The sequence below is a fragment of the Oratosquilla oratoria genome, chromosome 24 (assembly GCF_046742065.1).
Source record: "Oratosquilla oratoria isolate Oo_2021 chromosome 24, ASM4674206v1, whole genome shotgun sequence".
NCBI classification, from domain to species: Eukaryota; Metazoa; Arthropoda; class Malacostraca; order Stomatopoda; family Squillidae; genus Oratosquilla; species Oratosquilla oratoria.
Genome location: NC_134800.1, coordinates 3715843 through 3729686, shown reverse-complemented (window position 1 = coordinate 3729686; position 13844 = coordinate 3715843).

The window sequence follows — 13844 nt, the reverse complement described above, 5'->3', positions numbered from 1 at the left end:
AAAATAAAAAATAAAATAAAAGAAATTATATTAATAAAATGAAATAAGATAAATTAGAATAGATTAAACCAAATTAAATGAAATAGAAAATGAAACAATATGAAATAAAATAAAATAAAACAAAATAGAATAAGATAAAATAATATAAAAATGAAATATAATAAAATAGAAATTAGATTAAATTAAAATAGAATAATATAAAAAAAATTTTTTTTTAAATAAATCAGCTGGTGACAGCCATAATAAAAAGATCAAGTGCCCCCCGGCAAAGGAAACAAAGGTTAACCGAAACAAAGGGTTTAAACCCCTCGCGACTGAGGCAGGGAACGGGGAGTGGGTGCCACGGAGACGAACAGAACCGCCTGGCGGCAGCGGTAGCCGTGTGAAGAGCACCTACCGCCTCTTTGGGAGAGAGTTAAATGATGACGCTCGAGGGAGGGGGAGAGGATGGGGGAGGGAGTGGGAGAGGAAGTGGGAGAGGGAGGGAGGGAGGGGAGGGAGGAGGGAGCGGGAGGAGGAAGAGGGGGGAGGGAGGGGGAGGGAGGGAGGGGGAAAAGGATGGGGAGAGGGAGGGAGAGGGAGGAAGGGGGAGGGGATGAGGGATGGGGAGAGAGAGGGAGGGATGGATGGGGAGGGAGGGAGGGAGGGGAAGAGGGAGGGAGGGGGATGGAGGGGGAGAGGGTGGGGGAAGAGGGGGAGAGGGAGGAAGGGGAAGAGGAAGGGGGACAGGGAGGGAGGAAGAGCGAGAGGGGGGAGGGGGAGAGGGAGGGAGGGAGAGGGAGGGAGGGGGAGAGGGAGGGAGGGAGGGAGGGGAGGGGGAGGGAGGGGCGGGGGAGGAGGGGGAGGGAGGGAGGGGGGGGAGAGGGAGGGGGGGGAGAGGGAGGGGGGGGGAGGGAGGGAGGGGAGGGGGAGAGGGGGGAGGGGGGAGGGAGGAGGGAGAGGGGGGGGGGGGGGGGAGGGGAGAGGGAGGGAGGGGGAGAGGGAGGGAGGGGGAGAGGAGGGGAGGGGGGGGGGAGGGGGAGGGGAGGGGAGGGGGAGGGGGGATGGGAGGGGAGGAGAGAAGTGGAGAGATAGGGAGGAGGAGGGAGAGGAGGAGGGCGGGGCAACAGAGGTCAAAGCAAGGGCAAAGAGTGGAGGAGTTCTTTAGGGGGGGTGGAGGAGGAGGAGGAGGAAGAGGAGGAGAAGGAGAAGAAAGAGGAAGAGGAGTAGGAGGAGGAGGAGGGGTAGGAGGAGTAGGAGGAGGAGGAGGAGGAGGAGGAGGAGGAGGAGGAGGAGGAGGAGGAGGAGAAGGGGGAGGAGGAGGAGAACGAGGAAGAGGAGAAGAAAGAGGAAGAGGAGTAGGAGGAGGAGGGAGGAGGAGGAGAAGGAGGAGAAGGGTGGAGAGGAGGGAGAGAGAGGAGGAGGAGTAGGGAGGAGGAAGAGGAGGAGAGGTAGAGAGGAGGAAGGAGAGGGAAAGAGGGAGGAGGAGGGAGAGGAGGGAGGAGTAGGAGGAGAGAGAAGGAGGGAGGGAGGAGAGGAGAAAGAGAAAGAGGAGGAGGAGGAGGAGGAAGAGGGAGGAGGAGAGGAAGAGGAGTAGGAGGAGGAAGAGGAGGAGGAGGAGGAGGAGGAGAAGGGTGTGGTTGGTGTTTGGGTTGGATGGTATGGGGGCGTGGGGGTGGGTGGGTGGATGGGGGAGGCTTGGGCGTGTCCGAGGTACCAAAGGAAAGTATCGAGAACGATTGTTCAAGAAAAAGGTCTGAGCGGAGAGAGGAGAGGCCGAGAGAGGAGAGCAGGTGAATATGGAGCAGGTGGTGGAAAGGTGGAGAGCAGGTGCATATGGGAGCAGGTGGTGGAAAGGTGGAGAGCAGGTGAATATGGGAGGAGGTGCTAGAGGGGTGAGAGCAGGTGAATATGAAGCAAGTGCTGGAAAGGTGTAGAGCAGGTGAATACGGAGCAGGTGGTGGAAAGGTGGAGAGCAGGTGAATATGGAGCAGATGCTGGAGGGGTGGAGAGCAGGTGAATATGGAGCAGGCGCTGGAGGGGTGGAGAGTAGGTGAATATGGAGCAGGTGGTGGAAAGGTGGAGAGCAGGTGAATATGGAGCACGTGCTGGAAAGGGAGAGAGCAGGTGAATATGGAGCAGGTGCTGGAAAGGTGGAGAGCAGATGAATATGGAGCAGGTGTTGAAAAGGAGGAGAGCAGGTGAATATGGAGCAGGTGATAGAAAGGTGGAGAGCAGGTGAATATGGAGCAGGTGGTGGAGGGGTGGAGAGCAGGTGAATATGGAGCAGGTGGTGGAAAGGTGGAGAGCAGGTGAATATGGAGCAGGTGCTGGAAAGGTGGAGAGCAAGTGAATGTGGAGCAGGTGCTGGAAAGGCCGAGAGCAGGTGAATATGGAGCAGGTGGTGGAGGGGAGGAGAGCAGGTGAATATGGAGCAGGTGGTGGAGGGGTGGAGAGCAGGGAATATAGAGCAGATGCTGGAAGGGAGGAGAGATCGAGGGCGGGTGGGGAGGAGGGCAGTGAGGTGAATGGAGAAAATGGAAGAAGTGAAAGAAAAAAAAAAAAAAAAGGAAGAAGGATAGAATATACGATGGACGAGGAAGAAATGGAGTCTGTGGTGACGACAGGTCGGAAAAAAACGACAGTTCAGAAAATAAAAGAAAATAAAACGATGAAAAAATATATATATAAGAGACAGACTCTTTAGTCGTCCGGAGTTCTGTATCACATTTCTTATCATCACCAAACGGTTCTCGTAAAAGTAAAGCTTAGAAGAAAAAGAAAAATTTGTTTTGGACATTATCTCCCGTTCTTCTCTTCTTCCAGCACACAAGAAAAGTCTGGAGCTCCTAACTGAAGCTCATGTCATCTCCTTTGCCTTATGTGCTAGCAGAGCCGAAGAAAATGTGGTTTCTGGTTGTGGCTTCTTCGTGTGATATGCACAGCATCTAATTCATATCACCCGGACTACCACTACTGTTCCAGGGCCTTCTGGAACTGAGCGTCCAGCACATTCCAGCAATCTTCCAGTGACAGAAGCGCAAAGATCATCAGCTCCTTATTCTTCGCTTGACTGGTTGCTTTTATGGCGTCTTCTCCGTGTGGTACGTTGGCCTCGAGTATGTGCTAAGCCGCAGTTAATGGAGCATTTGGGTGGAAATCGCTGCTTATCGAAAATTGTGTATGCACTATCTCGACATTTACCGCGGACCGAAGACCCAAAATAGCGGTTTCAGTGTCTGGGCTCTCCGGTTCTCAGACTCGGCCAAGAGGAAGGGAATTTCACACCAACGGAAATTTCGTTTTTGGGATGTAGAGTCAGGAAGGAAGATGGACTTGCAGGAGGACGAAAACAGGACGAAGAAGAGGGAGGAGAGAGGAGGATGAGGAGGTAGTAGGGAAGGCTAAAGGAAACCAAGGGAAGGGAAAGGAAGACAAGAACATAGACTTAGAGAGAAAGAAAAAGAATTTTACTCTTCGATAAAAAAAAAAAAATCAAAAGAAGTAAGAATAAGAGCATCGGAATAAACGTGAAGAAACAAAAAAAGAGAAGAGACAGAAAAAGGGATAGAAGAAGAATGATAAGATGGTCGCTATGATAACGACAACGACGACGATGACGAAGACGGCGGAAACAATGGAGGAAAGGAAGAAAAGGAGGAGGAGGAGGAGGAGGAAGAAGAAGAGGAGGAGGAGGAGGAGGAGGAAGAGGACTCCCCAAATGGGATGAAGGAGGGGAGAGGCGGAAAGGGCCTGGCCCTCCTCCTCCTCCCCCTCCTCCTCCTCCTCCTCCTCCTCCATGACATCAGCCAGGACCTGCGAGGGCGATGACGTGATCGCGGCGCTCTGAGTGGAGCCTCTCTCTCTTCTACGCAAGGGGGGCCTCGGCGCCCTGCCGAGGGGCGCTCCTGATCCGCGTGCGGTTACCGCCTCTGCCTTCAGACGGGCGGCGGGCACAAAGCGCGCCCCTCGTTGGGCCGCGTGTCGGTTCAGAGGACTTCAGCAATGCTCTGGATGGGCGGACGGAGGTATACGAATGTCGTTGGGGCGCGTCGGCAAAACAAAAAAAGGAATATATGAATAAACGCTATCGGTATTATGGAACCATTAATACTGTTGTGAAACCGTTGTCTGTTTTACGAAGTTGAACGAAATTAATTTGATACTACATCCACAGACCCCAGAGGCTTTCTTCGCAAACACGCCAACCGGATATTTTATCAGAATCTCTTCGGCGTTTGAGTCTACTTCGAGAATTTATCGATCTGATGTGGATGAGGCATTCTTAGCGATCTTGAAGGCGAGGTCGTGTGGGTGTTTGGGTGTGCGGGTGAGTGGGTGTCGGGGGTAGCGTGTTCAGGTTCTCTTTCTCTCTCTCTCTCTCTCTCTCTCTCTCTCTCTCTCTCTCTCTCTCTCTCTCTCTCTCTCTCTCTCTCTCTCTCTCTCTCTATTTTTTTTTTTTTTTTTGAGAAGCAGATGACCTCCAACCCAACTTTTCTTGAATGCATGAATAGTCTGGTTGATGAGTGGGTTTTTGTCAACTGGCGGATAAGGATATGCATCAATCAATCACCCAATCAACCAATCAGTCGACATATCAATCGATAAACTAATTAGTCAATCGGTACACCAATGAATGAATGAATCAATAAATCTATCCATCCATCCATCAACAAATTAATCAATCAGTCGATAAACCAATCAGTGACTCATTCAGTCAATCAATCAGTCTTTTGGAGTCTATTGCTGAACAAAGGCTTCTCCCAACCTCTTCTACTATTTACACGACCGCGCCAGACTGCCACACCACTCCTGCAAATTTCTCTCTCTCGTCTCCCCACCGGAGGTGTTTTATCCTTTGGCTCTGGTTGGCGACAGGGCGTGTCGCTTACCTCCGTGGTGCCCCGTCGACAACGAAGAGATTGTGAACTGGAAGCCCTTCCGTTGCCATGGCAACTTCGAGTCCGGGGAGGTGAGCATTAGACAGTGTCTGGATCACGGAGCTTGGCGCCACGAGCTGGGGAGGCGTGGCGCCAAACTCCGGGAAGAAAGCACAGGAGTCTTTTGGTGCCAGGATCCAGGGAGGCAGCATAGGAGTCTTTCAGTGCCAGGATCCGGGGAGAGAGCATAGGAGTCTTTCGGCGCCAGGATCCAGCGAAAGAGCACAGGAATCTTTCGGCGCCAGGATCTAGGGAGAGAGCACAGGAGATTTTCGGCGCCAGGATCCAGCGAAAGATCACAGGAATCTTTCGGCGCCAGGATCCAGGGAGAGAGCACAGGAGATTTTCGGCGCCAGGATCCGGGGAGAGAGCACGGGAGTCTTTCGGCGACAGAATCCAGGGAGAAAGCACAGAGGTCTTTCGGCGCCAGGATCTAGGAAAAGAGCACAGAGGTCTTTCGGCGCCAGGATCCAGGGAGAGAGCACAGGTGTCTTTCGGCGCCAGGGTCTGGGGTGATAGCACAGGAGTCTCTCGGCGCCAGGATCCAGGGAGTAAGCATAGGAGTCTTTTGGCGCCAGGATCCAGGGAGAGAGTCCAGAAGTCTTTCGGCGCCAGGATCCAGGGAGAGAGATCAGAAGTCTTTCGGCGCCAGGATCCAGGAAAAGAGCACAGGAATCTTTCGGCGCCAGGATCCAGAGAGAGAGCCCAGAAGTCTTTTGGCGCCAGGATCCAGGCAAAGAGCTCAGAAACCTTTCGGCGCCAGGACTCTAGTTGCTGGAAGTCGTCGGAGCCAAGGACCGAGGAGTAGTGTCTTCTATGTGGTGCTCCTGTGAGACGGACGTCGGAGAGACTCGTCTCCCTGCCGTTCATTTTCAAAATCCGTCAACACTCTCACTTTTATCTAGACCTGGAGGTGCACCCCCGAGGGGTTGCCATTCGGTCTCAGGACCAGGGTGTACTGCATTCCCTCCACTTTTTTACGTGAAGGGAACTGACAGTCTTCCTCCGACTGCTATATGTCGGTGACATACAAATAGTCATTAACAATACAATATAGACAGTAGTCCAGCTCTCTCTCTCTCTCTCTCTCTCTCTCTCTCTCTCTCTCTCTCTCTCTCTCTCTTTTCCAGGGAGATCTGTGGGAGGGTTCGAGGACCGCTGCCAGCCGCTGCGGGGCTCCGGGTTTCCATACAGTGGAACAAGAGGTAATCGTTATTACTGTGTTGTTGTTGTTGTTGCTGTTGTTGTTATTTTAGCTGTTGTTGTCGTTATTGTTATTCTTATTGCTATTCTTATTGTTGTTCTTATTGTGTTATTGTTATTGTTATTGTCGGGTCCTTAGATTAGGACTGAAACCCGAACGTTTAGAAGCACCTTGGACGAAACACGAAGTTGCCCCTGCATGAGACAGAAACCTAGAAAACATGAAGGGAGGGGTGGAGGGGGGGACATGATGATTGTAAGACTCGTGGACCCAGAAATTTTCACGCAATTATTTTCAATTAGACCCCTCGCGCATCGTCTCAAGAGGGAACGTGATACACACCTTGTCCACGAACTCGACACGAAGTGATTAAAGCTCAGCATTCACTTGATGATATCCGCTACATCTTGATCCTCACCTTAGTCTTCTTCCTCACGAAGTCAAAGACAGAAACCTTCTTCGTCTAAGTGACCTCTCTGCTTTCGGTTAATGGGAGGTTGGTTCTTATTACGAGACTCCTCCGCAGTGGCAGAAACGAGACAGAAACCTTCTTCGTCTGGGCGACCTCTCTGCTTCCGGTTAATGGGAGGTGGGTTCTCATTACGAGGGTCCTCCGGAGTGAAACGTAAGCGAGACAGAAACCTTCTTCGTCTGGGCGACCTCTCTGCTTCCGGTAAATGGGAGGTTGATTTTCTTTACGAGGGTCCTCCGGAGTGAAACGGAAGCGAGACAGAAACCTTCTTCGTCTGGGCGACCTCTCTGCTTCCGGTTAATGGGAGGTTGGTTCTCATTACGAGGTTCCTCAGGAGTGAAAAGAACGCGAGACAGAAACCTTCTTCGTCTGGGCGACCTCTCTGCTTCCGGTTAATGGGAGGTTGGTTCTCATTACGAGGCTCCTCCGGAGTGAAACGTAAGGGAGACAGAAACCTTCTTCATCTGGGCGACCTCTCCGTTTTCGGTTAATGGGAGGTGGGTTCTCATTACGAGGCTCCTTCGCGGTGACAGAAACGAGACAGAAACCTTCTTCGTCTGGGCGACCTCTCTGCTTCCGGTTAATGGGAGGTTGGTTCTTATTGCGAGGGTCCTCCGGAGTGAAACGTACGCGAGACAGAAACCTTCTTCATCTGGAAGACCTCTCTGCTTCCGGTTAATGGGAGGTGGGCTCTCTTTACGAGGCTCCTTCGCGGTGACAGAAACGAGACAGAAACCTTCTTCGTCTGTGTGACCTCTCTGCTTCCGGTTAATGGGAGGTTGGTTCTCATTGCGAGGGTCCTCAGGAATGAAACGTACGTTCCACAAGGACGACGACGTACAGTAATGTACCAGACAATGGTGACAAAGAAAGTTCCTCGCCTGTATGTCACCCCGTACTGGATGCCCTCAACCAAGTCTCTTCCACCCCGCGGGCAAGACGATAAATCAACCGAAGAGAGTCTTTCCAAAGACAACTTTTTATGAGGAATTGAAATCTTCCGAATTCCCAAAAGATGACACAAGTTACCTAATGACTTAAACAAAAATGAAAATAGAAAATAAAAAAAGACAACAAAAACGAAGGTCTAAAGTGAAAGTTGTTAAAATGCAAGTATAACCCAAAAGAATTTAGTTGTTTCATCAGGAATAAAAAGTTGTTAGACCACACATTGGTCCACTAATAACCACTGACGGTAAATTAAAAAAGTTTTTGTGAAGATACGTAAGGTATCTTGATAAGAGGAAACACAACCATCAGTCGAAAAAACTTTTTGCATAGAAGATGATCACGTTTTACTCTTTAGAGCTTTACCAAAAACTTGAGGAGACCTAAAGAGCGAATCGTTGTCTCTCTATTACATAAAAGGTTTTTTCGTCCAAGCTTAACGATAGTGTTCATTCTACCCTATTAGTTTACAGTTACCATAATCGATCATATCGCAGTCATTTATCTTAGTTTCTTGCTCGTGAACGAAACATCTGGAAGTGAATTCTTTAATTTTTTTCGACAAAGACTTGCCCCCTCATGCAAATGCGTTTGGGGGCGTGGTCAGGGGGGCTAGGAACCTTGGCACAGGTAGAAGGGGGGCGTGGGGGCGTGGGGGATTAGCTCAAGGTCAACAGAGCCACAGGACGGGCGGGTGGGTGGGCTGTGAATATTGTCAAACTGATGGAGACAATCGTAAGAGATATCATTGAGGATCGCTCAGGACTCAGTTTCTTCATCAACGATAGTCGAGACGGATTCAAGCGTAGACTCCCTTGCGACACTCGACTTGTCGATTTTTTTTTTTTTTTTTTTTTTGTAAAATCACAGGAGAACGAGTTAAAGATGAGAAAATAAATTGTAGCATGGAAGACACAAACTGTCATAGTCTCAGTAAGAAGAAAAAAAATATATATATATACACACACACACACACACACACACACACACACACACACACACACACACACACACACACACACACACACACACACACACACACACACACACACACACACACACACACACACACACTATATATATATATATATATATATACATATATACATATATTTTTTCTTAATGAGACTATGACAGTTTGTGTTTTCCATGCTACAACTTATTTTTTCATCTTTGACTCGTACTTTGTGCACTGGATGTAATATACGAAAGCGCTCTGCTTCGTTATTTTCTTTTTCCAAGTGGTCTACTTTGCATAAGTGAATACACGTACCCGTGATCTTATTAGCATATATATATATACATATATATGTATACATATGTATATATATATATATATATATATATATAAATATGTGTGTATACATATATATGTGTGTATATATATATATATATATATATATGTATGTATGTATATATATATATAATTTTGAGAACAAGAGGTTTGAAACAATGTGCGCAGAGCAAGAGACGAAGAAAGAGTAGATTTGTAAACAAGATGATTACTCCTGTCGTCATGACAACGGAGCCGACGCCACTTCATCAGGCTGTTGTGATGACGATACCAACGATGACGTCAATATGGGTGAGCGAGAGGAAGGATGACGTCAAGGACCTTGACGTCGGTTCGGTGACGTCGACTGAGGTGAAAAAAAATCGTCGGATGATCTAAGTCAGAATGGAAGTTTGTAGAAGAACAAGATGAAGGTTTGTGTGTGGGATAAAGTTAATGATGGCGGTCTCAGTCTTGATCTATGGCAGCGTTTCCCAACATGGGGATGCTGAAATCAATTACAGGAGGTGTTGGGAAGTGATGCACACAAAAATCCCATTGACCTACGTATCACTGATTACCCAGTTGTGCATATTTGCCCTTTTTCCATGCTATTTTACTTTTCTAGTGTGTTCTTTATTTCTTCCACAAACAATATTTTCAATTTGTTTCAGTTCTAAGGAACTAAGAAAATAAATCATCAACCAGTACACTTCACTTTCTTTTATCCTTTTAATAACAAGATAGGGGTGCTGGAAACTGCTCAGACATAACAACAGGGCGTGCTATGGTCGGAAATTGCTGGGAAACACTAATCTACGGGGACATTTCCCCACCCGAATAAAATCGCCTGACGGTAGCTATGAATAAACTGTCAAAGGACGTCGCAGAGCCAAAAAGCAACGATCCCAAGATCGAGACGATTCTTCTGTCGATGATGAATAAGAACGACGATGATGATGAATAAGATGTTATATTGGAACCGCCGCTCGCTGTACACTCCCACAGGTGTAACGTCACCCGCCTGGGTCAACTATTTCTGGAAATGAGCAAAGTGCCATATATTCAAAGCAGTTTCGGAGGTGTTGTCATTCCAGGCCGAGAGTCACTCCTCTGGAATTTCTTTCCCCCCTGGAAAGTCACTGCACTGGAAATCGACAAATTACCATATTCAGAGCAGTTTCGTTAACGTTGTCATTCCAGACTAGAAAATCACCACAGGTACCTGCAACACCTGAGAACACAAGAATGGAAGAGACTGCAAGAGACCATAAGGCCTACACTAGGCAGTTCCATGTCCCTTACCATTTGTCGTCCCTATCCATAAAGTTATCTTATCCAATAGTTTCAGCTTTCACTACTAAATTGTTACTAAGTCTATTCCATTCGTTAACCACACTGTTGGTAAACCAATTCTTGCCTATTTCCTTCTTAAACCCAGATTCGTCCAACCGAAACCCATTATTACGAGTCCTGACCTGCTGCCTTAATATGATGACCTTACCTGCATCACTCTTGTTAAAGCCCTTGAACTATTTGAATACCTTCATTAGACCTTCCCGCACTCTTCGTCTTTCTAGAGGATGTAAGTTAAAGTGTCTAAGCCCATCTTCCTATGGTATAATTTTGCTCATTCTTCTCTGTACTGACTCTAATGAATCTATTTATTGTAAGTTGCAGTGTTTCAGAAGCAGGGATACCAACACAACGCAGAATATAAGATAATTTTTTCGGAAGATTTCAACCCTGTGTAATATTGTATCAGTGAACTTTTGCGGCAATAATTTTTTTCTAAGTATGCACAATTCCACAACAAATTGCAAAGTATTTTCTTTCCATAAACTTCGTGGAAAGAAAGACGAAAAAAAAGAAAAGAAACGGTGATATGATTTAAAGCTGCAAAAGTCAGAGAAAACGAATAGGTAGGATTTGCATGTGAGCAGTGAGTGATGTGAGTTATGAAAAAGTCAGGAGGTTAGAAATTGAAAGATTGTGAGGAAGAAGACCGGCAGAATCAAGAATTTATTGCCAGAGAACAAGAACGAGGATTTACCACACTAAAGAAAATACAAAAGAGGAAGAACAAAAGAAAACTGAAGAAGAAGAAAAGAGAGAGAAAAAGAAAGAGAAGAGGAGAACGGGGAAGAAGAAGAGAAGGAGAAGAAAAGAAAGACGATTGATAAGAAGTAAAACAAGAAGAAGAAAAATAAAAGAAGAAGGTTGAAGAAAAGGAAGAAAAGATGAAGAGGAAGAGTAAGAAGAGAGAAGAAGGGGAAAGAGAGAGAAAAAGAGAGAGAGAGAGAGAGAGAGAGAGAGAGAGAGAGAGAGAGAGAGAGAGAGAGAGAGAGAGAGAGATGAGAGAGAGAGAGAAAAAGAGAGAGAGAGAGAGAGAATGGAAGAGACTGCATGAGAGATAGAGAGGGAGAGATAGAGAGGAATAGAGGGGAAAGGGATGGAAGACAGACAGACAGACAGACAGACAGACAGACAGACAGACAGACAGACAGACAGACAGACAGACAGACAGACAGACAGACAGACAGACAGACAGACAGACAGACAGACAGACAGACAGACAGATAGACAGACAGAGAGACAGACAGAGAGACAGACAGACAGAGAGCGAGAGAGAGATAGGATAAAATAGAAGAAGCAAAGAAGTCTAGATTAAGGAGCAGATACCACGCAAGAACCAGACAGACTCCCTTTATGAGACCTGTTTCACCTTTATTTGTTTTATTTTTTTTTCTTCTTAATGAATAAAACGCTGACAAGACAAGAGAGTGAGGCAGCCCGCGTCTCGGACAAGGAAACACGGACGCAATATGAAGAGCATATGGTCTTCATGTGGAGACAAGGAAGTTGTCTGCACCATAAAAAAAAAAAAAAAAAAAAAAAAAATAAGGGACACTCCAACCCCATGTATAGGCACTTGGTTAGTAAGTACTGTGATCTTCGTTCTGTCACCTTCGGCCGTTTCATCTACTTTACTCGTTTTGACCTCTTTTTGTTGCTCTGGGAGATCACCCGCGTAATATATTGGACCACTTCGTTTCGTTTCGTTTCGCCGCAGGTGGTAGCGTAACTACGAGGCCCGGGGCAGCTGGTAACCCACAGATCTGGTGGTGGAGCAGCCATCTGTCGGGCTCTTAAGAAACATCAACATACAATCGGCGAGAGGGAACTAATGACTCTTGTACGGCAACAGCAAGCGTGGACGAGACGTCGGCGACAGCTGATTCCTATCTGGGAACACCTGGCTCGGACCTCGAGTCAGCTACGTACGCACCTCCTTTGCTTCGAAGGTTAGGCTGCTTGGCGGCGGCGGCAGCGGGGGGCGGCAGCGGCAGCGGGGTGGGCAGCGGCGGTGGCGGTGGCGGCGCCAGCTCAGGCGGCGGCGGCGGAAGCTTCAGCCCGCTGCTGTCGCTCTCCCGAATCTGTCCTCACACGTCGAGGAGTCGAAGTGACGGACAAGTGTCTGAGATTGGGGGACGATGGTCCCAAGGAAGTTGGTGTCGATTGAGAAGAAGCGGCCTGGTTCTCAATAAAGGAGAAGATGGTGAGGAGCGAGCCTACGCCATGAGGCGCTGAGTAGTAGATGCGGCCGAAGCCGTCGCCTTTGCCCTATGAGGTGCTTTGGGGACTATTACGGGACAGGTAACAAACAGTTACTACTGGGAATCGGAGAGGGGTGCGGGATTCGAACCCGGGACTGAGCGAGTGCGATGCCAGCAAGCTACCGATGACGCCACTAGAGGAGAAGGAGCTCCTGGCGCCGATGGGGTCGAGTGTGACCACTTTGGCGCCAAGGAGGACGCTCAGAGGAAGAACCTCCTTCTCCTCCCGAGGGGGAGGGAAAGTCAGGATGCAAGGAAGGGAGGAAGGGGGGAAGGAAGGAAGGGAGGAAGGGGGGAAAGAAGGAAGGGAGGAAGGGATGGAGGATGGAAGGGAGTAAGGGTTGAAGGAAGGAAGGAAGGGAGGAAGGAAGGAAGGAAGGGAAGAAGGAGAGAAGGAAGGAAGGAAGGGAGGAAGGAAGGAAGGAAGGAAGGGAGGAAGGGTTGAAGGAAGGAAGGAAGGGTGAAGGAAGGGAGGAAGGAAGGAAGGATGGAAGGAAGGGAGGAAGGAAGGAAGGGATAGAGGATGGAAGGGAGGAAGGATTGAAGGAAGGAAGAAAGGAAGGGAGGGAAGAAGGGAAGGAGGGAGGCAGTAGGGAAAGAAGGAAGGAAAGAAGGAAGGAAGGAAGGAAAGAAGGAAAGAAGGAAGGAAGGAAGGAAAGAAGGAAGGAAGGAGGGAAGGAAGGAATAAAAGAAGAAAGGAAAGAAGGAAGGCTGGGGAAGGAAGGAAAGAAGGATGGAAGGAGAGAAGGGAGGGAGGAAGGAAGGAAGGGAGGAATGAAGGTAGGAAGGAAGAAGGAAAGAGGGAAGGAAGGAAGAAAGGAAGGAAGGGAAGTTGAGAGGAGGGAAGGGAAGTTGAGAGGAGGGAAGGAGGATGAAAGGAGAGAAGAAAAGATATCATCCAAAAAGAAAACGTTTACAAAGAAGGAAAAGAAGAAGAAGAAGAAGAAGAAGAAGAAGAAGAAGAAGAAGAAGAAGAAGAAGAAGAAGAAGAAGAAGAAGAAGAAGAAGAAGAAGAAGAGGAAGAAGAAGAAGAAGAAGAAGAGGAAGAAGAAGAAGAAGAAGAAGAAGAAGAAGAAGAAGAGGAAGAAGAAGAAGAAGAAGAAGAAGAAGAAGAAGAAGAAGAAGAAGAAGAGGAAGAAGAAGAAGAAGAAGAAGAAGAAGAAGAAGAGGAAGAAGAAGAAGAAGAAGAAGAAGAAGAAGAAGAAGAAAGAAGAAGAAGAAGAAGAAGAAGAAGAAGAAGAAGAAGAAGAAGAAGAAAGAAGAAAGAAGAAGAAGAAGGGAAGAAGAAGAAGAAGAAAGGGAAGAAGGAGAAGAAGAAGAGGAAGAAGAAGAAGAAGAAGAAGAGAAAAAAGAAGAAGAAGAAGAAGAAGAAGAAGAAGAAGAAGAAGAAGAAGAAGAAGAAGAAGAAGAA